The sequence below is a fragment of the Coenobita brevimanus genome, chromosome 93 (genome assembly GCF_032717465.1).
Source record: "Coenobita brevimanus isolate Jiangsu-jjx chromosome 93, ASM3271746v2, whole genome shotgun sequence".
NCBI classification, from domain to species: domain Eukaryota; kingdom Metazoa; phylum Arthropoda; class Malacostraca; order Decapoda; family Coenobitidae; genus Coenobita; species Coenobita brevimanus.
Genome location: NC_137046.1, coordinates 37,555,911 through 37,580,649, shown reverse-complemented (window position 1 = coordinate 37,580,649; position 24,739 = coordinate 37,555,911). Strand labels below are relative to the sequence as shown.

Genomic DNA, 24,739 nt, shown 5'->3' with positions numbered 1-24,739 from the left:
GAGAGAGAGAGTGTTTCACAGTTATAGATACAGGAATCACAGAAACCTTGCAGTGCTTTTTAGGTTTGTGGCTTTAATACTAATAGGGTGGCTTGTTTTCTAATGACAAATATTAATACGACAAAAAAAAAAAAAAAAAAAAAGGCTCGTCCACACCCTTTAGAGTTTAGATCAGCCATGTAGGAAAGTAGGTAAAACAAATCCCTCCTAGACTGAAGTTCTTTGAGGAAAATTGACAGAATCGTTAAAAAATACACACACAGTAGTAATTCCAATAACCATACATTCGCGCGGGCGCGCGCGTGTGCGTGTGTGTGTGTGTATGTGTATGTGTGTGTGTGTGTGTGTGTGTGTGTGTGTGTGTGTGTGTCATTTTCTTTCTCTTTCTCAATACAATCTGAAATTGTGTGTGTGTGTGTGTCATTTTCTTTCTCTTTCTCAATACAATCTGAAATTAGCCATGAATCTCACAGTAGCCTAACCAGCAATGACACCAGCATACTCAAGTACATTTTCCTGATTGCACTTGTTTTGTATGCATATTATTGGACCATTCTAAGAAAGTAGTCCTGATTGCCCTTAACTATTCAGTCCCATCAGGTATTTTCGTTTCACATTTGCTGTCAGTTGACGACTGATCTCAGCTTAGGACAGATTTTCCCAACTGGGACTGTCAAATAGGGAACTAGAGCAATGTGACTCGAGGTCTCAACACCCCACCCGCGCTGTCTGAATTGGGGTCAAAGTTACTTAGGGTGAAAGGAAATTGGGATAAATGACATTTTATATCATGATAATAGCACTTTTACCAAATGAGCCGTGAGTGTCTTGGATTTAAACCTTTAAGATTTGATCAGCCTTGAGTTTGTCCATTCAAGGTCATTAAGGTACTCTTTATAAAACCAGTAAAGTACATATGCATATTCAAGGGACTATGTAATGATTTTCGTCTTCCAGGATTTAAACAAGCAGATGAGGTGTTAATTCGTTCTCTCTCTCTCTCTCTCTCTCTCTCTCTCTCTCTCGACTTTTATTTTATACATTTGCCATCTACAGGTATTACGTAGGAAAAACCTCTTGTATTAAAGAGATTAGGCTAATAAAGGACAGTGTCTAATACCTCCAGTTCTGAAATTCTCCCCTAAAGCACATACCATCATCCGAAGTCAACAAAAGCAAAAATAAAGTGTCATTGGAAAGACGAGCTAAGAACCAATGCCATTACCTCCAAGGGAGCACCTCCACTTAGGTAACACCTGTTGTTATTAAATGTTTACCCGAGCCCCTTTTCCGTAAATTTGGCGTGATGGCTTCTATGATGGAGTTTGAAAGGCTGGGTAACGAGGTATATCTTGTGCTAGGGAAGTTACTGTTCATTTTGCAGAGCTCCAAAAATGTTTATGGTGGTGCTTCGTATCTCATTTTCTGGGGGTCTGTTCCTTTCTCGGTCACATCACTGAGGAAGAGACGTGTTTGGACATCGAGGCACCTTTAGGTTTTAAACTGATTGCAACTATAGGTAGGAAAATAACCACCTCGTGCCTTCAGGGAGGATCGAACTCCCGGCCTCTGGTTTACTAGACCAGCGCTCTAGCCACTGAGCTATGAAGGCGGTGTGAGAGAAGGTCAAGGGTAGACTGTATAAAAGCGACGTCTAAACACCCACCCACATGCATATACGCACACATATACACACACACACACACACAAAGACACACACACACACACACACACGGAACGTACTGTACCGCGACAACATTAGTCATAACAAATCACTCGTATAGAGACACAAATGAAATACGTCATCTTTCTTTAAGCAAAAAATCGCCAGCCAACAAAGACAGGGGGCCTGTATTCTGAGTCACTTTGGAGATTTAGCGCAGTTCTTTAGTGATTAATCACGCGTTAATAATTTGTAGTTGTTGTTGTTGTTGTTGTTGTTGCTGCTGGTGCTCAAACCCAGTCTTCCTGGTCGAACAGACCCATCAATCACGGGCAAGTAACCACCCCTGCAGGGCAGTCCCATGCAGTGGACCGACGTTCCCTCGTGATAGCGACTTGCTACAGCAAGGCGCGGGGAATAGTGTGGAAGTTTGGTCTCTGTGTGGACGCCGCATTTGCGTCTCCACCCTGTTAACATCACCCCGTTATTTGTTTATGTGGTTACCACCCAGCGTTGTAAATGGTTTCCTGGGTTACAGGAAACCACGAGGCTTGTCATTCAGCGTAGAGCCACTTGAAGTGGAAAGAAGAGTACCCGGTAATAAAAATGACAGAAAAGATTAGAGAAATAAGAAAAGAGGCGGGCACACTTAAGAAAAAAAAGTCATAGATGAAGGAAGAAGTAGACAACACCGCATCAAGTAGGTGGATGATGGTCGCCACCACATACCACCAGTGCAGAGTTTAACGAAGGCTCAAACTAACTACTCCTGTTTGAAAAAAAAAAAAAAATCTTCTGTCAGCTAACTAATATAGTTTGGTGGTATTATTACTTGAACATAAAATATATTAACGGAGTGAAGTGGTTGAGCCAAACTTGGCTAATAACATAAGAAGCATAATTATCGTTTATCACGTCTGCTGAAGGCCAGGCATTAGCAGAAACGTTTGTCATATACAAATAAACCACAAAAACAGCATTGCCACCATCACCAACAACACATCAGCATAAACAGTTCATACATCATATTAATAGCAGCTGTATCGACAACAATAACAACAATGACAGCAGCTGCAACCAAAAAACAATCCCATAATACTGCATCATAAAGACAACAGAAGCAGCAACAAGATCTATAACTGTACTACGTAGAACATTATGTATTCTCCACGCTCGTGCATCGTGAGCAAGGCTCCTAGTATATCACTTACATCATAACTGCACTATTTGATTTATCTGGTGCTCAAGCTTCACTTCCCGAGTCAAGCTTCTCATTGAATACGAGAAGGCTCTTAATCCTTTTTTGTTGCTGTTATCCTAGGTTCATCAGGACGTGACCCCTGTTGTCCTCGTGCAGCTCACCATCCTCCTTTCGAGGGATAGGGAGAGAGTTAAGGGACGTTTGTGCTCAACCAGGCAGATCCTCCGCCCGCTTATATCGATGGCACATGAAGGCTTCTCTCTTTCCAAAGCCTCTTAACCCCTTAACTTGGTAATCAAACTTAAGAGAGTCATCCTACTTTCAACTACACCAGACGATTTTATTCTGTTGAGAAAATTCGTAAGCGGTTCGCTTGTTACAAATCATCTCTGTTAGCTACTATAATCACTATAATCTAGTTAATTCCCGACAATTTTCTCTCAACAGAGAGAAACGCTGCGCAGTCAGCGTGCTAATCCTTTTATGGCGGTGGCTTCTTATTCAGTAAAGTCTTGCGGTAAATAAAAAAAATAAATACTTGGTTGGAGCCATATGCTGCATATTGTTATCCTATTCAATATGATCTATTTATTATGAATGTTATAATTACGGTGTTATATGTTCAACTTCTAGGGGAAAATATGCAGCTTGAGGGAAGCCTGTCTTTGTGACGAAGTTAGAAATTACCCTCTTTATTTCCTTCACTACGAGAGGCCTGCCCACACTAAAATAATTTCACCTGTTGGGAGCAATAATGGGTTAAATGTAGCACCATCGTAGTGGAGGGATGTGAGGGAGTAGACTGAGGGATTTGTGGGTGCGGGGAATGGAATCGTCAGCAAAAGTTATAGCATAGTTTGCATAAATAATTTCTATATACACCTGTGGATTGATGGGGTATCTCGTGACCAGACAAACAGACAGCAGAACAAACAGTAGCTGATTTAATACTGTACATCAGACACCACCACCACCACCACCACCACCACCACCACCAAACAGCCGTATTACCCTCCCACACACACATCAGCAGCATCAACATATGGCCTTAAGAACATTACCAACAAAAGAACTGATATCCACATGTACGCAGGCAAACAACAAACAGAGAACAAAGAAAAGAACATAATACCCATTCGTACAGTACACCAAACATCATCCACACCAGCAACAACAAGAAAACATCAACAACAATAATAATAACCCATGTACGCAATAATAATAATCATCAAGGAAGGAAGTAATATCCACACATACAACAACAACAACAACAGCCATCCTCACACGTAAACAATGAAAAGCGCCGCAAAACAACGTAAATTAAACCCTGATAAGGCCAGATACCCGCTGACACACGCACAGACCCAGATAACACGATAAGAAGGACGATCGCAACACACTGGGGTACTGGCACACATTCTGAGTGCTATAGAAGGCCGCGTAACACCTTTTCCTGACCGATTTATTTTGCACATTACTCACTAACACTTCCCTTGTATGTCAGTTATATATTTTAATACTGACAAGGTTTGCATTGTAATATACAAGAGGATAGTGAGATGTAATTGCAGAAAAAATCGGCGAGGAAAATGGTGTTATGAATTTTTCCAAAGCCACATACAGTATGACCTTTATCTCGTTATCAATGAAGGAGCTGGGTGTGGGTTATGCAGATGAGACGGGTGTTATCATGAGTGGGTTATCTAATCTCTGGTGGTCGAGTTTCCCAGCGGTAGTGACGGTAGCGATGATAAGCAGTACAACATTGACGCAGATATTCTTGCAGTAACACTTTTTATCGTATAACGCCAGTGATGGATTCAGCACAAATACACCATTGCCAAAATTATCCTTGACACTAATATTAACTTCAATACTGCTAGGAAAAGTTTTACACTTATTATTATTATTATTATTGTTATTATTATTATTATTATTATTATTATATCATCTTCATCATCATCAACCGAACCTCCTTTCCCACCTGAGGGAGGATGAGTAGCAACGTACAGACAGCCCAGATTTGCCTAATCTAATGGGCCACGCTTCGATTCACTCGTCATTCATTATTATTGATAATATGGCATATCATTTGTATCTGTCTGACTGCTATTTGCCGCACCAGCAGGGGTTCCCAAATATAGTGCTTGCCCCGCAGTGCATCATTCCCTCCCTCCCTCTCATACTCAGTCACTGAGTTACTGTACTTTCCTGAAGAATGGGGTCTGGGCTTTAGGGGGATGGGAAGTGTTAGAAAACGAAATTTTGCACAATATTAGACAAGTTTCAGATTAAGGTGGGACCCCTAAGCACCGTCGCCCAACCGATCAGTGGCAGTCTGGTGTCCCACCCAAAACTGTTAGGCACTGCCAATTTTTGACCACGGAACACGTTGCACGATGGAAGAGCTTCATTCACGCCTGATTATAAACTTGGTGGGACCCCCAGCAGCCGTTCCTTACACGGGGGAGGCTTCTGGTGGTCCCGGCCAAAATCCTCATGCACGGCCAAAGTTTTTGAATAAAGAACATGAAATTTTGCATACCCATAGATGCCCTTCTGGCAATGTTTTGGGAAAGGTGGAACCACCGAGGGTCACTCCTCGCAGGGGAAGGGTCGGCTTCCTGAGCTCCCGGCAAAACCATTATGCTTGCCCATTGTTTTTAACCTAGAAGCACGAAATTTTGCATATTTGTAGGTGTTCCCCCTCGGCCACGTATTAGGCAGGATGAGACCCCACAGTAACCATCCCGCACGGGCGGGGGTGGGGTGAAGGGGTGGCCACCAGGTGAAGCAGTGCCATATATATTTTTTTCTACGAACAAGAAATTCTACACAGTGATAGAGCCTCGTTCACCCCTGAATTGCACTATGTGAGCAGCAAACTTTAACAAACCCTCGGATGTAAGCCCTTATAAGCTACACTCTGTTAAAACATCTTAACCCAGGCGACTATCAGGCGTCCACACAGTTATGTGGTTACCGCCCGACTTAGTGAATAGTTTCCTGGAGCACAGAAAACCATTGGCTCGTCATTCAGTGTAGAATTATCTGAAACTTGCACTACATGGAATGGACGTTTGGCGGACGTCCCCATCTACCAGTACATTGAATCAGATAATAAAAAAAGGCGACAGAAGTTTACAGTCATAAATATAACTGTGGAAAGAAATATGAAACGATACCGACCTCAACCTAAAATGACCATAATCTGTGCCTAATCAGTCAATATGTAAATTAGCAACCTTTCAGCCCACAACACGATTCTATAAGTAACTATCTATATGCAACACTCTCTCACTCTTCTGACTTTGAAATATGCTCTAAATTAGGCAACAATGATTCCAACATCAAAACAGCTTACATATTTATCACTGACTTTCAACACCTGGGCCGACCTCGTTTCGACATTCTCTCTCTCTCTCTCTCTCTCTCTCTCTCTCTCTCTCTCTCTCTCTCTCTCTCTCTCTCTCTCAACTCATCCTTCAACTCATTTCCCGTTCTGGGTTACTATCTCTCCCTTTCCTCAAATATAATTCAGTCAACCCAACACTCGTCCTCCCTCTCCCTCCCTTCTCCCTTCACCCTTCTTATCAGCTTGGATGCAAATGGTGGATCTTTTCATTTCCTGGTCTACTGAAAAACTTGAGTCTTCATAATGTGATTCACCGTCCAGTTACAAAGTGAAAGCTTAATTGAATATTGAAAAAAAGCCTCTCTCTTTCTGCGACTTAGCCCACTTCTAAGGATTGCATGAGAGAGAGAGTGAGGTGGGGGGGGGGAAGGGACATGGCTGCAAGATGCAAAAGCAATTCTCTCTTTAACGTCAGGGATATCTGCAAAAAAATTTCAGCATTTTCATAAAACTGGTACTGTAATCTTGAGGGAATTGTTGGATGGACTTTGTGTGTGTGTGTGTGTGTGTGTGTGTGTGTGTGTGTGTGTGTGTCTGTCTGTCTGTCTGTCTGTCTGTCTGTGTCTGTGTCTGTGTGTATGTGTACCAAAATGTGGGGCTTAGCACATAATAGAAAAGAATGTGGGGGAACTGGGGAAGACCTAGGTTGTCAGGAAGTGAACGTCCGTTGAAGGAAGACGTGCAGGGGCTTTACCTAGTGTAACAAGCGCATGCGGTATTTTGTGGGTGAAGGACAGTCACAAACACATACAAGTGCTACCGAGAAGGAAAGCACGCAAGCATTCTCCCAGACTACGCAAGCAGCTGTTGTTTGGATTTTTATATGTAATACACCATTGTCATCTTGAAATGAATGAATGAATGGCCTCAAATGAAATATTGTATAATGATTTTTTTTGTGTGTGTGTGTGTGATACTGACATACGTGAATCGGATCATCAGCCTCGATAATTTTTAGTAGTAAAGTTCACTGCAAAGCTACAAAAGACAAACTGAGAACGAATTTTCGCTTTAATCGGCACCATATCACGAGAGTTGGATAACCGGCATTGTATTATCTGCGTATCACAAAATACTTTTATATCAGTTTCTGCACATTTCTCACAAATCATATTACTAGAGTATCAGAATAAGCAGTCGTAAAAAGCAGGCACAGGATATTTTAAGATAACTGATGATAAGGATTATTAGAGACCACTGGGCGAATGCCACCTTTGAAGAATGTTTGGTAAGTAATTTCCGGGTTAATGTCCCGTCAGGCGATGCAGACCTATCACATGAGAACGAAATGCCTTATCGAAGTGTTTTCTTACGCATCGATAACTGATTAATGACACTTACGTAGCAGGCGAAGACTATGACCCGTGTTCTCGTCTGCTAAGGAAGCTTCCCAACACCTTTTCCTAAACGATATATTTTGCATATTACACCTTACTGTCCAGTTCTGTGTTAAATAAATCCTTCTAACATTACTGTACTCTACATAAATAACCTACAAAAGGGTATTAACCAGCCACATCAAAAAATAAACCACTAAGGAATAGGTGCTATGGAACCTTCAAACTTGACAAGACTACGGGTCAATGAGTAGTCTACACAGGTTTGGCAGGTACCTCTAAGTGTACTCCGGTCATCAAATACTGTAACTCATCGCCAGGAAATGAGTGAAAACAGGAAGAGTAGAGTTAATAATTATGATACATCACATACTTCTGTAACATGCTGCTAAAGCCGGACTCACCTGTCACACTTCAGCACATAAACATGATAGTGTGAATCAGTGAGGAGGAAGCCAGAGTTGCCTGTCACAGTCCCATACCAAGCCTTACACACATCTCCTATCAGTATGAATAAAAGTGGTAGATCCCAACCCCACCCATTCCACAGCATAAATATCCGAGACACAGCTTATCAGAAACTCTTAAGTACATTACAGAGAAAACTGTAGTATGAATTACACACACACACACACACACACACACACCGTATATATCTATATATATCTGTCTGTATCTATATCTATCTATCTACACACACACACACACACACACACACACACACACACACACACACACACACACACACACACACACACACACACACACATATATATATATATATATATAACGTTAGCCCTATTAACATCTTGTTATAATTTTACTAATGATAATAAGAGCCAGAAGTAATTGAATTAATAATTGCTTTTAAAAATGAAACTTCTTCGTTCTTCTGCATTATGTGAACTGAGCAAGATTTTTGCAGGAAAAATATAGTGTGTTCTCGAGTTACAAGTTACTTAACCGATTTGATCGGCTCAGGATAATATTACGCCAAATGTTTATTTCACGATGCAATTACGTTTTTTCAGATGCAGAAATACCATTCTTGTTGTTGCACAGTATTATATGTTGCATTCATGTGCAAAACGTCAATACACTAATCACAAGCCGAAAACCACTGTCATAACGTATTCTGAAGACAACAGTCAATGGTGCATATGTCTGTCTATCTATCTATTGCCAAACGCCTCAATCCCGTATGAGGTGGCCACAAACAAATCACCTCCACGTCACCCTGTCCCCCACCATTTCACTGCCCTGCTCTCAACTCACACTCCCCTGTCTCATATACCTCTCCACCCCATCCCTCCATCTCATCCTCTGCCTCCTCCTCCCTCTTCCCCCCTCCACCTCACTCACATACACTCTCTTCGTCAGTCTTTCACCCTCCATCCTCTCCACATGGTCAAACCACCTCAGTGTGTTCCTCATAACACTTCCTATCACATCCACATCCACACCACAACGCTCCTTTATATCCTCATTCGTCAGCCTGTCTCTCCATTTGACTCCACAGGCTCCTATTAAATAACTCATTTCCACTGCTCTCACTCTTGACCTGTGTCCTTCCAACAACGTCCAAGCTTCAGTTCCATACGTTAGAGTTGGTATCACAATACTGTCATGTAGTAACTTTTTCACTTCCATGTTCACTTCCCTGTTTCTTATCACTGCTTTCAAAGAACCAGCAACCTTTCTTCCCTGCTGTACCCTTTCAAGCACTACACCCTCCAAACCTCCATCCTTACTCATCACACTACCCAAGTACTTAAATGTACTCACATTTTCCAATTCCTCACTATCCAACCTCGCTGTACATTCACTGACTTCACCTCTCTCAAAGACCATCACTTTACGCTTCCCTACATTCACCTTTAGATTCCGTTTCTTACACAGTCTTCCAAACTCATCCACCAAGCCTTGCAGCTCCCCTTCGTCTTCACTCAACAGTATCATCTGCAAACAACAGTACAGGGAGTTTCCAAACACTATCCTCTCTCACCAGGGCCACTCCAACATCCACTACCCTACCTTGTACCTCTTTTATTAACCCATCCATGAACAGATTGAACAATCATGGAGACATGACACATCCCTGTTTCAACCCAACCTTCAAAGAGAAAAATTCACTTCGTTCACCATCCACACGCACTGCAGCCTTAGCACCATCATACATACTCTTCACAGCATTCAGCAAATTTCCATCTACTCCATATATTCTTAATACTTTCCACAATCCCTGTCTATCCACCCTGTCATAATTATGCTTTCTCCAAATCCATGAAAGCTGCATACAACTTCTTTCCCTTCTCTAGAAACTTTTCCACTAAAGATCTAAGAATGAATATCTGATCTACACAACCTCTTCCCTTCCTAAAGCCTCCATGTTCTTCTCCAACTAATTCCTCTGTTCTTTCTCTAACTCTGTCAGTAAGTATCCTGCCATACACTTTTCCTATTATACTAAGAAGACAAATGCCCCTATGATTACCACACACTTCTTTTTCCCCTTTTCCTTTGTACAAAGGAGTAATTATACCTGACTTCCAATCCTCCGGGACTCTACCTTCCTCCCAGGCCAATCTGCACATCTTCCACATCCATTCTACTACTATCTCTCCCCCATGCTTCAGCATTTCACCACACACTCCATCAATTCCTGGGGCTTTCCCCAATTTAACTTTCTTCATTGCATCCACAACTTCTGTCCTACTGTTTTCACAACTTCTATCCTACTGTTTTCTTCATGTCTTCTCACCTCCCTCCTTCTCCCAGCCATTCCCCAGCCGCTTATACTCGCATTACTTCCATCCTGTATGTTCAACAATTCTTTAAAGTGTTCTCTCAATCTGCCCACTTTTTCTCCCTTCTCCACTAGTAATCTACCATTTTTATCTTTCACTCCCCTGCTAACCTCACTTCCACTCTGTCTTACTCTCTTCACCTCTTTCCAGAACATTTTCTTACAGTCCCTCCACTTTACACTCAAATTCCTTCCAAAAAAAAATAGTTATAAAGAAAAACAGAACGTCAATAAGGTAGGAAGAACTTGTAATATGTTTCTTCAGACAGTTGTCAGTGAACGTCAGGGGTATCTTCTAAAACATCACCACGTGTATCATACATCTGGTACTGTAAAGTATACGGGAGAACTAGCTTATGGCTTTATAAGTAAATGTGGAACGTGGGCTAGTACGATCGTGAGCTTAGAAGGTTGTGTAGCACCTCTTCCCCAGGGATTTCCTTTGCATGTTTCGCCTGGTTATTACCCGTCCCCGCCCCGGAAGGGCTCGGGGACGGGTATTGTTTTCACTCAGTTTGTCTGTCTGTCTGTCTTTCTGTTAACAACTTTACGCGAAAACTGCAGGTGCGATTTTGACTAAAAACACAGGGATGATGGGCTATAACCTTCTGATCACCTGATTTAATTTTGAGCCAATTTGGGCCAAGGTCCAGGCTCTACAGTAGGCCCCAAAAAATGTAAAAAAAAAAAGAAATGTTTTTTTGCCATAACTCCTTTCAAATTCGTCATGTCGACATGAAACCAAAATCTAAAGGTGCATCTTTCAAATCTGCATCCTATATCATGCCTCATTACATCAGGGGGGTCCAGACGTAGGGTAATTGTAATCTGTAATCGTAATCGACTGTAATCGATTACAGACTTTTGTGTAATCGTAATCGTAATCAATTACTTAGGCATTTTTTTCAAAGTAATCGCAATCGTAATCGATTACTCTCATATTGTAATCGTAATTATGGTTACTTTTACGATTAGAAGGCCCCAGATAAGTTATTCTTCCACAAATACTCGTCAAGAATAAAATACTGTAGTTTAGTGTCAAACAGTCTAATATACACCATAAAAGTCCATAAGTAGTATGAAAACAAAAGTGAATTGTAGGTTATTACTTAGAAGCTTCCATATAATAGCCTGCCTAAGCAAGAATAATATCACCTGGGAAGATCTCAGTTGGTAGAAAAGTTAGTAGGATGAAAGGGTCAAGGACAAAGTGAAGAAAATTCTCGGTGCTTGAATTATTAAAACACATTTTCTTGCAAATTGGCAAAAAATTAAGGAACAGCTTACTGGACATAGCACTGTACAGTATATTTTTATCCAGAGTAACAGTTGCCATAGGTTCTGCAGAGCTTAACCCTATGTTCTTCCATACGCAGGCAATTCTTATTAAAATGATTTGCATGTAAGATATCAGTCCCTAGAAAATATCAGTTTTATATTACTGGACGATGTTTTTGCTTTTTAAAACTAACTTCAGCTATTTACTTAATCAATGTCAAGTATAAAAGAAACGTGCTCATAATTATATAGTGCATAACAGTACATGTAGCCTAATCATGATTGTAATCATGGTTACTTCTTATGTAATCGTAATCGTAATCGATTACTCTTACTTTTACTGTATATCATAATCGTAATCGTAATCTGAAGTTTTCAAAGTAATCGTAATCGTAATCGATTACAGTACCCCTGTAATCGCCCCATGCCTGGGGGGGTCACCCCCCAGTTAGCGGTAGAGGAGTCAGTGTCAGGTGGGTCGGGCCTAAAATTTCAAATGGGCATAAAATTGTCAGTTTTCCCCCGATATACTCCAAATTTGATGTGACATCTTTTACTAGATATCCTGTTGTGTTTATACGTCAGCACTAAAATGACTGCCAGGGATGGGTTTGCTGTACCTTGTCACCACTTATTGTTTGTTTTTATATTATCACAGTCTTGTTAGTATCAGTATTGCTTGTTGAATGTAGAGATTATTGAATGTAGAGACTGACTATTGTTCTTTTACACTAACTTGGCCCAGATTTTCTACCGTTTGTAGTATGTATCATGTAGCTCGATGACAGAAAAAGATGGCTATGGCTCAGCATCCTCCCCATAACACTTCTTCGTGACTACCACCATATGCAAGTGTCATTCTCTTATTAAACTCAGCACTAAGAATGGAGAAGGAGCAATTTTAGGCCAAAGTAGAGAGAGAGAAAAAAAGAACATATTAAAGGAATATTCGTTGGGGAGACTCCTAAAACCGACGACACGACCTACGGTGGTCATTTATCTTGGCACCAACGGAGATTTTACTCTGACTGGGGAGGACTGACATGGCGAGATTGGTACAGCTTTAATTTGCGCTCTCTCTACAAGGGACTTTCCTTTAGCTGAGTAAAATCGTCTGGAGGCAGAAGAGGAGAAACCAGTAAAAAACAGTCACCGTATTCAAGGATTGAGCAGGTAACTTTTCGGCACCTTCCACCAGGCGGCGTCGTGTTTAGTATATTTATGCTAGTACAAACGATTTTATTCAGCTTAGGGAACATCTGTTGTAGTAAATGCTTATTAGAGGGTATAATATCTAACCTCTCAAGCTTAGAAAGTTTTAAAATCGTTTGGTATTAGCAGGACTATGATAAAGGTCACCTCCGGGTTTGCCACTTCAGTACAAAGACGATTTTTTTTATCTTGCTATCCCAGACGATTTTAACTAACTGAAGACAGACTCTTCGAAATGGTGGAGGTAAATATACCCCCATTAGCCATTTCACTACCACGGTACTCAACACTGCCAAATAAAACTGTCTAGTAGCAATAATAAAAACAAACAAACCCTCCATCTGACCAAGCACATACACCCCACCTCCCTGCACACCTAACCAAGCGCATAACGGCCCTCACCCCCAACCTCCCTCTGTATAACACAGAGACAGCAGGTCACATTGAAATCTGAGTTTTTTTTTTACACTTTCATCAAAAGAAAAAACTACTTCAGACACAGCATTCTACCTGTGAAGAGGCACCAGTTCACTATAAGACACAAGTATGTGAAGTGTCATGACTGTAATGATTGCATTTTGATTTGTGGCTTCAAATTACTTGCTCAGGTCACGTTGAAATCTCTGATATATATTAATCCTTAAGACACAGCATTCTTACTATCAAAAGGAACCAGTTCACTGTAAGACACACAAATGTGGAATTTCATTACTCTTTAGTTAATACTTTCTGAGATTTGCTCAGGAAACGAAATCTCTACCCCCGGTGAGCGCCCAGTCGCCCAACTCTGCGGACAGACAGCAGTGATAACAATACCCTCCTCTGACTTTGTCAGGTGTAGGGTAAAAAGATAAATGCAATGTACTTTGTGTTGACAGTATTGGTATAAAAACTGAACCTCAAAAAAGTGGACTTGTAAGATTCTCTCTCTCTCTCTCTCTCTCTCTCTCTCTCTCTCTCTCTCGCTGACCCGGCCCGACCCAGTACCCTTCTCTCGCACACCTGACCCTTTGTGCCACTTTTCCATGACCTTGGCCGCGCTGGATGGCAAGGTAGGGGGAGAGGGAGAGAGAGGGAAAGGGGGGGAGAGAAGGAAACTGAGGGAGGAGGGGGGAGAGGGAGAGAGAGGGAGAGAGAGGGAAAGGGGGAGAGGGAAGGAGACTGAGGGAGGAGGAGGGAGAGAGAGAGAGGAAATTGAATGAAGGGAGAGAGGAGGAGAGAGTTTGGTTGGAGAGGGGAGAGAGAATAGCCTTAGTTAGCAAAGAGTAGGAGAGGAGGCTTAAGGAGGAGGGGTTGAAAGGGAGAGGGGACCAAGGGAGGGAGAGGAAAGGGGAACTATGAATGAGGGCCAGGGAAAAGGCAATGGAAGAAGGAAAAATAGAAGTATGAGATAGTAAGAGATGCAAGGGTAGGTGAGAGGGAAAAGGTAGAATAGGAAGGCTTAGGATGGGGTTGATTGGATGAAGCCAAAGGGAAGCGGAGTAAGGGATAGAGATAGGGCTGAGCTGGAAAGTAAGGGAGAGGGAGGTGTGAGCAATTGTAAAATTCTGAGATATGGGGCTGATGGATGGGTGAGAAAACTAAGGGAGAGGGTGGGGGAGAAGAGAAGGGAGGAAGGAGGCGTTAGTGAGATGGGGAGGAAGGAAAAGAGAGGCTAGTGGAGAGATGGGGAGGGAATATGAATGAAGGAAAGAGGTGGGAGGGAAGGGACTAAAAATGCCAGGGGAGAGAGAGAAAGAAGAATGTATGTGAGAGAAGGAGGAAGTGGAGCTCAAAGAGAGGGGGGAAGAGGCAGAAAGCTTCAGTAGGGAGGAGGGGAGAGGGGGGAGATGTAGTCGTGGGGAGAACGTAGGGGAGCATGGGTGAAGCAGGTGGGTACTGTACGTAAAGAAAAAACAAGGCTTTGGAAAACAGGATGAAAAAATGGGTTGATCAAGATGAGAAAGAGGCAATAAAGAGGATAGCAGTTGAAATAAAGCAAACGAAAAGAGTGAAAATAAAATGAAACAGAATAGAGAGGTAACTGTAAAAAGAGTCAGCAACCTAGGGGAGCAATTAACAGGTAGAGAGAGAGAGAGAGAGAGAGAGAGAGAGAGAGAGAGAGTTTGTACGGGAAGACTGAATGGAAACTGAGGGTAAAAGGGGATATGAGGGGAAAAAGTGGGGAATCGAGATCCCTTTACCGGGCGGGACGGGAAAACAATTGAAGAAAATCTGTTTACACGCGAGAGAGAGAGAGAGAGAGAGAGAGAGAGAGAGAGAGAGAGAGAGAGAGAGACGTACGGACAGAAACAAAACTTTCAGAAAACAAAGTCCAGTATATAGGCAGACAGAAAGACAAAGACAAACTAAGAGAACGTGTGTGTGTGTGTGTGTGTGTGTGTGTGTGTGTGTGTATTATTCACCATAGCCTGAGTCTCTCCCTCTTAATGACTGTTTTTCATGTCCTGCCATCTTTTCCTACTGACATACGAGTCTCCCTCAATTATCTTTTTTATCTTTTTTTTTTTTTTAACAATACATTTTTAAAAGTTTTCTTTCATATAATCTTTCCTGTAAGTTTTATCTTAATTTTTATCCCTCTTATTTATTTCGTGTCTGGTAAATCATTCCGACTTTATTTATTTACAATTTCCCCTCCATTCTGTCTGTTCCTGGCCCGCACCTCACTTCCCACTCATTTGCATTCAATGACGTCCTCTCTCTCTCTCTCTCTCTCTCTCTCTCTCTCTCTCTCTCTCTCTCTCTCTCTCTCTCTCTCCCAAAACAATACACATCTTTTATTGTTTGTAAGCATAATCATTAATACTCTTCCACGATAATGACTAGACCAATATTATAACACCCTAGCATAGATTTACAGTATATTCAAGAAATCTAGGTTCAGTTAATGTTTAGGTGGAGAGTTAATTTACTGCCTTGAGACAACTAGTATTATATAGATTAAAAATTTATGTAATACTTCCCCACTGATGTTTCCAGCTGCTGTCTGGGGCTTTTGTAACTGAACTGAGGTGTGGAAAATATACTTGCCCTGTAATGAGGCAAGGTAAAAAGATTCTCTCTCTCTCTCTCTCTCTCTCTCTCTCTCTCTCTCTCTCCCCTCCTTCATTCAGTACCTTCCCCCATTGACCCTTTCCTCCCTGACCCATCCCTACCCAACTGCCATACCTTGCCCCTCCTCCTTGCCTCCCCTCCGTCCCTTCCTAACCCTTACCTTCATCAGAAAAAAAATAAAACCCGTTCCTTCCTGTGCCCCCTCCCTCCTTTCCCCCTTCCTTTATGTCTTGTCTCCCCACCCTTCTTCCACTCCCCTCCCTCCTTCCATTCTCCCTGGCCTCCCGTCTCTCCCTATCTGCCTTCGTCTCCACCTGCGTGCTTGACTCTCTCTCTCTCTCTCTCTCTCTCTCTCTCTCTCTCTCTCTCTATCATTTCTATGGTCCCTTTTCTTACACTCTTTGTCCTGTATTTCTCTCTCTCTCGATTTCTTTATTCCTGCCTGCCATTCATTGCTTTCCTCCTTTGCTTATAAAGTCGTTGTCTGCTACCTAGCCAAATCTACCCTCCTACCTAGAAGCAATATACTGTACTTATCATCATCATCATCATCATCATCATCATCATCATCATCATCATCATCATCACATTCCTCTATTTCTTCTTTACAGAGTCATTTCGTTTCCCATTCATTACCGTTCAGAATTACTTCCATTAACTCTCCCTGACTTCTTATTCCCATTCTCTGCCAGTTCTTTTTAACCAGTCAGTATTTCAGTCCCTGCCACATAGCTTTCTACTTCCTCGTCTTCGTTTCTCTTTTCCTCTCTGCCTCACTGTTTCTCTGTTTTTTTTTTTCCTTTGCCTGCCTCTTTGCCAAACTCTGTTCCTGCATTCTCACTTCCCTTCCTCCCTACTTCCCTGTCTCCCTTCTTTCCTTCCTTCGTGCTCTTCTGCCCCTCTAATTGTTTCTGTTCCAACCTGTCTGCTTCCCTACCTTCCTTCTTCTATACTTCTCTCTTTGTTTGCTTCCCCACTTGTGTCTGTTCCTACCTCCCTGCTTCCCTACCTCCCTGCTGTACCTTTCTCTGCTTTCCTAACTCCGTACCTCTCCACCTCTCCCTGCCAGCCTACCTCCCTGCCTCTCTGTTCCTGCCTGGCCGTCTCACTCCAGCCACCCGGCGATGGTGTCATTCTAAGCAGGTTTTTGTCAGGTTTAAGAGCCACTTTGACCGTATACAAGAACCCAGCCAGGCCCAACCAGACCCGGCCAAACAGCTAACAGCCGCGTCCCCCCTGCCACCACCACCACCACCACACACACACACACACACACACACACACACACACACACACACACACACACACACACGCACGCACGCACGCACGCACGCACGCACGCACGCACGCACGCACGCACGCACGCACGCACGCACGCACGCACGCACACACACACACACACACACACACACACACACACACACACACACACACACACACACACACACACACACACACACACACACACACACACACACACACACACACACACACACACACACACACACACACACACACACAGCACAGCACAGCACACACACACACACACACACACACACACACACACACACACACACACACACACACCGCTCGCTGGTGCAGTGGTAACGTTCTCGCTTGCCATCTGGTAGACGGGAGTTCGCGCCTCGGTCAGGTTGCGAAAAGTTTCACTGACGAAGTGGGTGGTTACTGTCCCCCTCGAGCAAGGAGACGGGTGTGTGGGTGTGTGAAGGTCACAGCCTTGCCCTTAGATCGGACTATATGAGCTCTCAGCTCCCTTCCGGGAGGGTAAAATGCTGACGATCACGACCATCAAGTGATTCTGACCGATCCGGTGAATTACACACAGCACAGCACAGCACGCACGCAGGCAGGCGCGCACTACTCAATGAAAATATGGCGATATGTCGCGAAGAAAACAATGAGTTAACAGTGAAGAGCAGAGAACACTGATGGTAAAATGATGAAGAACATGAGGGTGAGGAAAGATGGGTTGCGGAAGTGAAAAGAGGAACGTAATAATAGTGAAAAGAGGGAGAGATTGCAGAAAAAAAATGAAGGTAATGAATGATGAACATGGGAAGGTCATGAGGAAGAGAGGGGACAGGCGTGAGAGGGAACGGAGAAAGGCCTGGAGGGTTAGTGTAGAGATAAGACAGAGATTAAAGAAGGAGAGGTCAGTGAGTGAAAAGTGGAAAGTCGTCTAACGGTTAAGCACCCGGGGACGACACTGCCCTGCCTTACGCGACATGCCTCGAATCCCGAAGGTGCCTGAAGGATATGTCACGTAAAATGCGGGGGAGGGGGAAAGACCTATTTTTATTTCTTAACCTTAAATTTTTTGCACGAAAGTAATCTAGCCTTGGTCTCCCACGTACGGAAGGAAACACTACGGCAATGGCTGTCATGGTGTTTATTTTTAATGGTAAATATGGAGAAGAGTAACTGGTAAACAGGAAAAAGGATGTGAGGGGAAAAAATGAGAAGAACGTTATGAAAGCGATAAGGGAACGGATAAGAAAATGAGAAGAAAGAGAGCATACTGGAGAAAAAGGAAGAGTATGATTGATGCTGAGGATAGGCATATGGAATGATATGCGAGAAAAAGGGACGGTCAAAACAGGAGATATAGTCACCCCTTCAGTGCGATGGTGATTATTTTTTTTCTTCTAGAGAGTATTCACCAACAGACGGATTTATTCCATTGACATGAAACCTCTCGCAGTGAAGGAGTCTGCGAAAATTGTGTCCAACCACATCGCCAGAAGAGGTATGCCCCAACGGCAACTTAACAGCTTTAATTAATGGTAGAGAAAATGAAATATAAAGGTGTCACCGTGCTGAAATGATCAAGACGAGAAGGTAAGATAACAGGACGGGACGAGGAAAGGGCGAGAATGTGAGAGGGTATGTAGGAATCAGGTCTGGAAAATATATATATATATATATATATATATATATATATATATATATATAGATATATATATATATATATATATATATATATATATATATATATATATATATATATATATATATATATAAAAAACCAAGGAGTATTGACTTTCGTGAAATTGAGCAGGATTTCAAGGCTGACAGCACAGCATGCAGAACAGAATGCCAGACATAATGAAAATGTCCAGAAATAGATGCAGACATGTAAGAAAAGAACAAGTAAAGAGAAGGTTAGACGCGTTGTTTAAAATACGTCCTATTACGAAAGATGTAACGAAAGATGTCCTGTTATGAAAGATTTTATGAAAGATGTCCTGTTATGAAAGTTGTTATGAAAGATGTCCTGTTATGAAAGATGTTATGAAAAATGTTATGAAAGATGTCCTGTTATGAAAAATGTTATGAAAGATGTCCTGTTATGAAAAATGTTATGAAAGATGTCCTGTTATGAAAAATGTTATGAAAAATGTTATGAAAGATGTCCTGTTATGAAAAATGTTATGAAAGATGTCCTGTTATGAAAAATGTTATGAAAGATGTCCTGTTATGAAAAATGTTATGAAAGATGCCCTGTTATGAAAAATGTCCTTTCTTGTTAAGCAATGCGTGTTTTTATATTAGAGTGATAAAAACAAGATTGCCAACATACCCAAGAGAATGTAAGGTTGTCTCCACATAGTTGAATTACACTTCAATGTTTCTTTGCAAAAAATGCGAAATTACAGTATTAATGAACACAGAAAAACATAGGATCTAAAAATCTGACTGTCTGAATGATTTGACGTTTGTCCCAATAAATCTGTTTAAAAGGCATAAGCTGGGGAAAAAAAAGAAAAAAAAAAGAAAGAAAAAGGCATCTCTTATTATTGGCCGTAGGAAAATTTATGCCGGGCTTAAAAGGAAATTGTGAAAAAATAAAGGAATTGCACTAAACTGAAAAGGCGTTTGGAAGAAAGATGAATCAAGCAGAGGAAATACAGTAGCTCTAGACTTCGTGGTATAGAGATCGTATAATAATAATGAGTGGTCTTTTGTTTTTCTTAAGGGCCAGCTCTCCTAAATAATTCCTCTACCACTCAAAGCCTCAAAATAGCAACATAATTATCAGTTCATAAGAAGGAGTGCATCAAAAGAGTGGCCTTTACTAAATCCTGTTTTCCTCCATGACATTGCCAGAGCTTTCAGCAGAAGAAAAGTCTGAGTTTTTACGTGATTAGTTGGATTGTGCATAAGGATAACATTAAGTAGAGATAAAATAGCCAAATATAATCCATTCTAGCCAAACCAAATCTTACACAGCATAACACAGGTAAATCTAATCTAGCCTAACCATCTTAACGTGACCAAAAGAAAGCCATACAATCAGGACATGGGAAAAATAAGTGCAAGAGAAATAAAACAAGCATCGGGAAATCATCGTTACCTCATTGTGTCCCGGCAGAATCTAAGAAATAGGAAAATAATACTGCAGTTCTTGCACTAAAATCTTAAAATTAGTCTTGCTGTGAACTTACACTGCTTATAGGATAAATGTACGAACCCCCCAAAAGTACCATTTCAGAAGCTATCATCTCGAAAATAACCTCCTATTCTTGTAACTGTCCTACAATGTGGTTAATCTTAGGGCAGATCTCGTATGATGAAAAGGTTTAATGTCACCAGGCCATCTGATACGTGGGGCCGAGTTTCCTGGCAACAAGTTTTTCCCGTAACTCTTAATAAGGGTCGCGGTGATTTTGTGGAGGGCTAGGTCAGGTTGGCCAATCAAGGTGATGGAGTGAGTGTGGGGGTCAGAGGAACCAGTGTCAATATTAATATGAGATCCTAACCAGTTTTTACGACAAGCAAGAGTCCCATAGCTTTCAGTAATGTCAGGAATCGCCCTGTTTAGCAGTGGAATTATCAGATCTTTTTGTTTGGTCACAGTTTTACACGCTAATATTCCATTTAGTTTGGCAGTGAAATGGGTGATACCTGTATGATTGAAGAGAAGCTTAAGCAGTCAAGGCTAGACACAGTTTATGCTCAGAAAAATTAATGGTTACTGCCCTAGGTCACTCAGAATCTGGTTGTTTTTGCTGTTGACGTGTTTGCTTCAGGTTGATAAGCTTCTTCTGACTGGTTTTAAATGTTGATGGAGCTGGTTCTTGTCGTGTCCCCCCCCCCCACACACACACACACCCCGTCCCTCATCTCTCTCTCTCTCTCTCTCTCACACACACACACACACACACACACACACACACACACACACACACACACACACACACACACACAACTGAGGGAGAATCTAATACATTGCTTCAAGATAGTTAAAGACTTCGATTATGTAAACAAATAATATTATCATTTCTTCACATTTTCACATCTGTCCTGGATATGCCGGCACGTGGACATAGCTTTTAACTATCAGGTCATAGAATTAACCTAGACCATCCCAAATATTTCTTCACTAACGATGACATTAGTGACTGGGGCAGGTTCCCAGAAAGTGTTGTGGGAAGCTCAATCATAAATATGGTCAAAAGCAGGCTAGATGATTATTTGTGAGCTATCGGCGTTATCTAAGAAAAAATCGGGGCTCAAACGGGAAACTCATCTTGGACTGCCTATGAGCGCGGGAGAATTAATTTGTCAACCAGCCTGAACTTAGTATTCATTGTGCTTAGTATATCCTAACAACACGAAATCATACTAGATGGGTTCGTGAATTTTTTTTTTATAGTCTACCAAAAAAAAAAATAAATAAATAAAAAAAATAAAAATGCGTGCAGAGAGCAAGAATTTATTTTTAACAGTATCTTATTAATACCACTGGCCTGTTCCCGGACTCGTGTGACTTAGGTTAACCATTACCTATAGTGCCGATGCTAGGACTTTGAGGTCTGTACATGGAAGGATAAGGCTTGTGTGATCCGTGTATCTATGTAACTCTCTCTCTCTCTCTCTCTCTCTCTCTCTCTCTCTCTCTCTCTCTCTCTCAGCAGCTGGACGGACCCATCTCAGACACTGTGGGATCTGTTCTGATACTTCTTCTCAACTGTCATTTTATAATCTGACATTTCACACCCTCCCATCTCACTCTCGCCATGACAACTAAACATTTATGGAACACACACACTCTTCTGTTTCATTTTACATTCGACACGGAAAGAGATTTTGTGTGTCTGTGTGTGTGTGTGTATTTAAGAACTTAACACTTTTTTGTTTGTGTTTACGCTTGATAAGTATATATTTGTTGTTGTTGTTGGTGCGTGTGTGTGTGTGTGTGTGTGTGTGTGTGTGTGTGTGTGTGTGTGTGTTTGCATAACCTCATTAGTGTTTTACTCTGAGCCGGAGGAGAGTGAAACCGAGACCGATCGATGTGGATAACGATAAAAGTGAGAGTTGCGTTAAGGGAGGATTTCGTGTCGTGGGAAAGGGTGCTCTGAGTGAGTTGAAACGAAATGCCTGATCATCATTGTACCAACACTCTGACTTACAGCTAACTACTTGCTATCTTTGTGTCTGTTTATCCTGCCAGGTACGTTGCTGGATAGGCAGATTGATAGATAAGTTGATGGATAGGTGCATGCATGGGTACATACATATATAAGTACATATGGACACATGCATGCTGTATATACTATACATAGTGTAATAAATCGATAGATAAGGGATCAATAGACAGACATGGGGGAAAGTATATTGTCCGCTTACTGATTGTGTTTCGTGTAAAACAGATTAAAAAAAAAAAAGTGGAGGCTGGTAAGGTTCCCACTTTATAATAGAGTTAGGATGTTGTAAACAGCCTCGCAGCTCCGAAATTTCTAATGCACATTCATAATGTGTTGAACGGGGATAGTTTTTTCCTTGGATTCACTGACCCCAAGCTAGTTGTTGTTGATCAACCCCAGTCTGTCTGACTGAGGAGACCAACCAACCACAGGCAATCAGCCGCCCCAAAAGGGCCATTATATGGGGAGAAGTGTAGCCTGGTGCGGTGCCCCTGTTAACTGGGCGGTGAGTCGCAACTGTGGTGTGCACCCAGGAACCAAATCTCCACACCTTTTTTTTTTTTTTTTTTTTCCTGTGCCTTGCTGTTATTCCCAAGTATGTAACTATATACGTGATCCCTCCTCATATGTCTAAACGTGAACAACAACAACAACAATAGCAGCAATAAAATGGGTTCCCTTAACACAAAACAGTCTACCATTACAAATAATGGCTGTTACAGAAATTTCCAATGATTCTAACCCACGTCAGCAAACCAGCTTTGATAGTTATGTCATATATCACTTGTGACATTTCCTACTCTCTATTGTTGTTGTAACCGCATTCAGATGATGACAGATTAATCCTCTTGGGACATCGCGAACTATTTTGATAATCCACAATATTACCAGACCCTTCCTGCACGATATTTATTTTATCGTATGTACAAAGGTAGCATAGTGTGTCTAATGACTGAAAGTTATCAAAAGGGATCTTCTTCATACCATTTTGTTACACCCGTGGCACCATAAGCACTTGATCCCTCGCAGTGGCAGGGAGCAGCAGTACGATTATAGTGTAGGTTTCGGGTGTTGATGTGACGTCCGATGGAAGACAATATGCATTTCAAATAATGATCTACCTTGCATTAGTGATTTACCAGTTGTCTCTTATCAGGGTCGTCAGTGCTAATTTGACATTCTTACCTCCATTATCAAATGAGCTCGAGATGTAAAAGCCCATGATCTGTTTATGTATTTTCAGGTTATTTTTGCTGTCACCAATCGATGTGATTCACCTTATGAGAAATATCTTGTGTGCAAGGGTTAATAAATTCTGTATCGAATCCCTTTAGTTTAAAAGTCTCTAAATAATATCGAATAAAATTAGGAGAAATAAAATAATTGAACACCAGAACGAAGTGAAGCGGTTATTATGCTGTGCCATTTCATCATTTTTTGGCGCATGGTGGTCTAGTGGTTTTCAAGTAAGTGGTAAATTGGATCCCAGTGAGGTGGCTTTTTTTCGACCATGAATTACCATCAAGAGAAGTATACTGCAGTAGTGTTTGCCAACCTAGCCTCGGAGGCCTACGCATCAAAGGGTTACTATGAGGAGTGGCTGTTACAAATTTCTCTCTTCCTTCACCAATTCACTTTATAGCCACGCACACTTCAAGGTCTGTTTCCGCTGTTTTCCTCTTTTATCGATAGTAACCGTCGTGAAAATTCCCCTCCTTTCAGTGCACTTACGTATGGATCTTCAGCAAACCTTCGCTGCTCATCCCTGTTTGTTTGTTTGTGTGTGTGTGTGTGTGTGTGTGTATTTTTTTCTACGTAGCCCTCCCAAAAACATTATGCTTCTATTTCTTAAAGTACCTGCCAATTATTAAAAGTTTCAAAAGCTATATATTTTTTTTTTCCATTCCATTATTCTGATACCATGACTAAAAGCTGGTAGGCTGCTCATCAGTCTTTCATATAAACTTTACAAAATCATCTAAACATGCGGCATCAACTGATAGTCATACTCATTTCTGTATTCACGAAGCCGGTACAGTATTCAATCATCCATTGCTCCATAAAATCAGATATAAGCTGGCAAATGACCTGTTCCTCTAGCCAGCCATACGCTCTTCCAATTAGCCATGAAATCCCCTAATTAGCAAGTGAGCGTCATGTTATCAGCCCACACAAGCATCAGCCTACACGCCCAGTCACCAAGCCGTAATATCCTCTTGGCATTCAATATATATATATATATATATATATATATATATATATATATATATATATATATATATATATACTCGTATTCTCCAGTGCTTCTCGGCAAAATT

At 41.6% G+C, this 24,739-nt stretch overlaps 1 non-coding gene across 1 annotated transcript; it reads right to left on the bottom strand.

Annotated features, from left to right (window-relative positions):
• Positions 1–1,539: 1,539 nt before the first annotated feature.
• On the bottom strand, positions 1,540–1,612 carry TRNAT-AGU (transfer RNA threonine (anticodon AGU)). The gene has a single exon. It is a non-coding gene; the product is annotated as a tRNA-Thr (tRNA).
• Between the last annotated feature and the right edge of the window lie 23,127 nt (positions 1,613–24,739).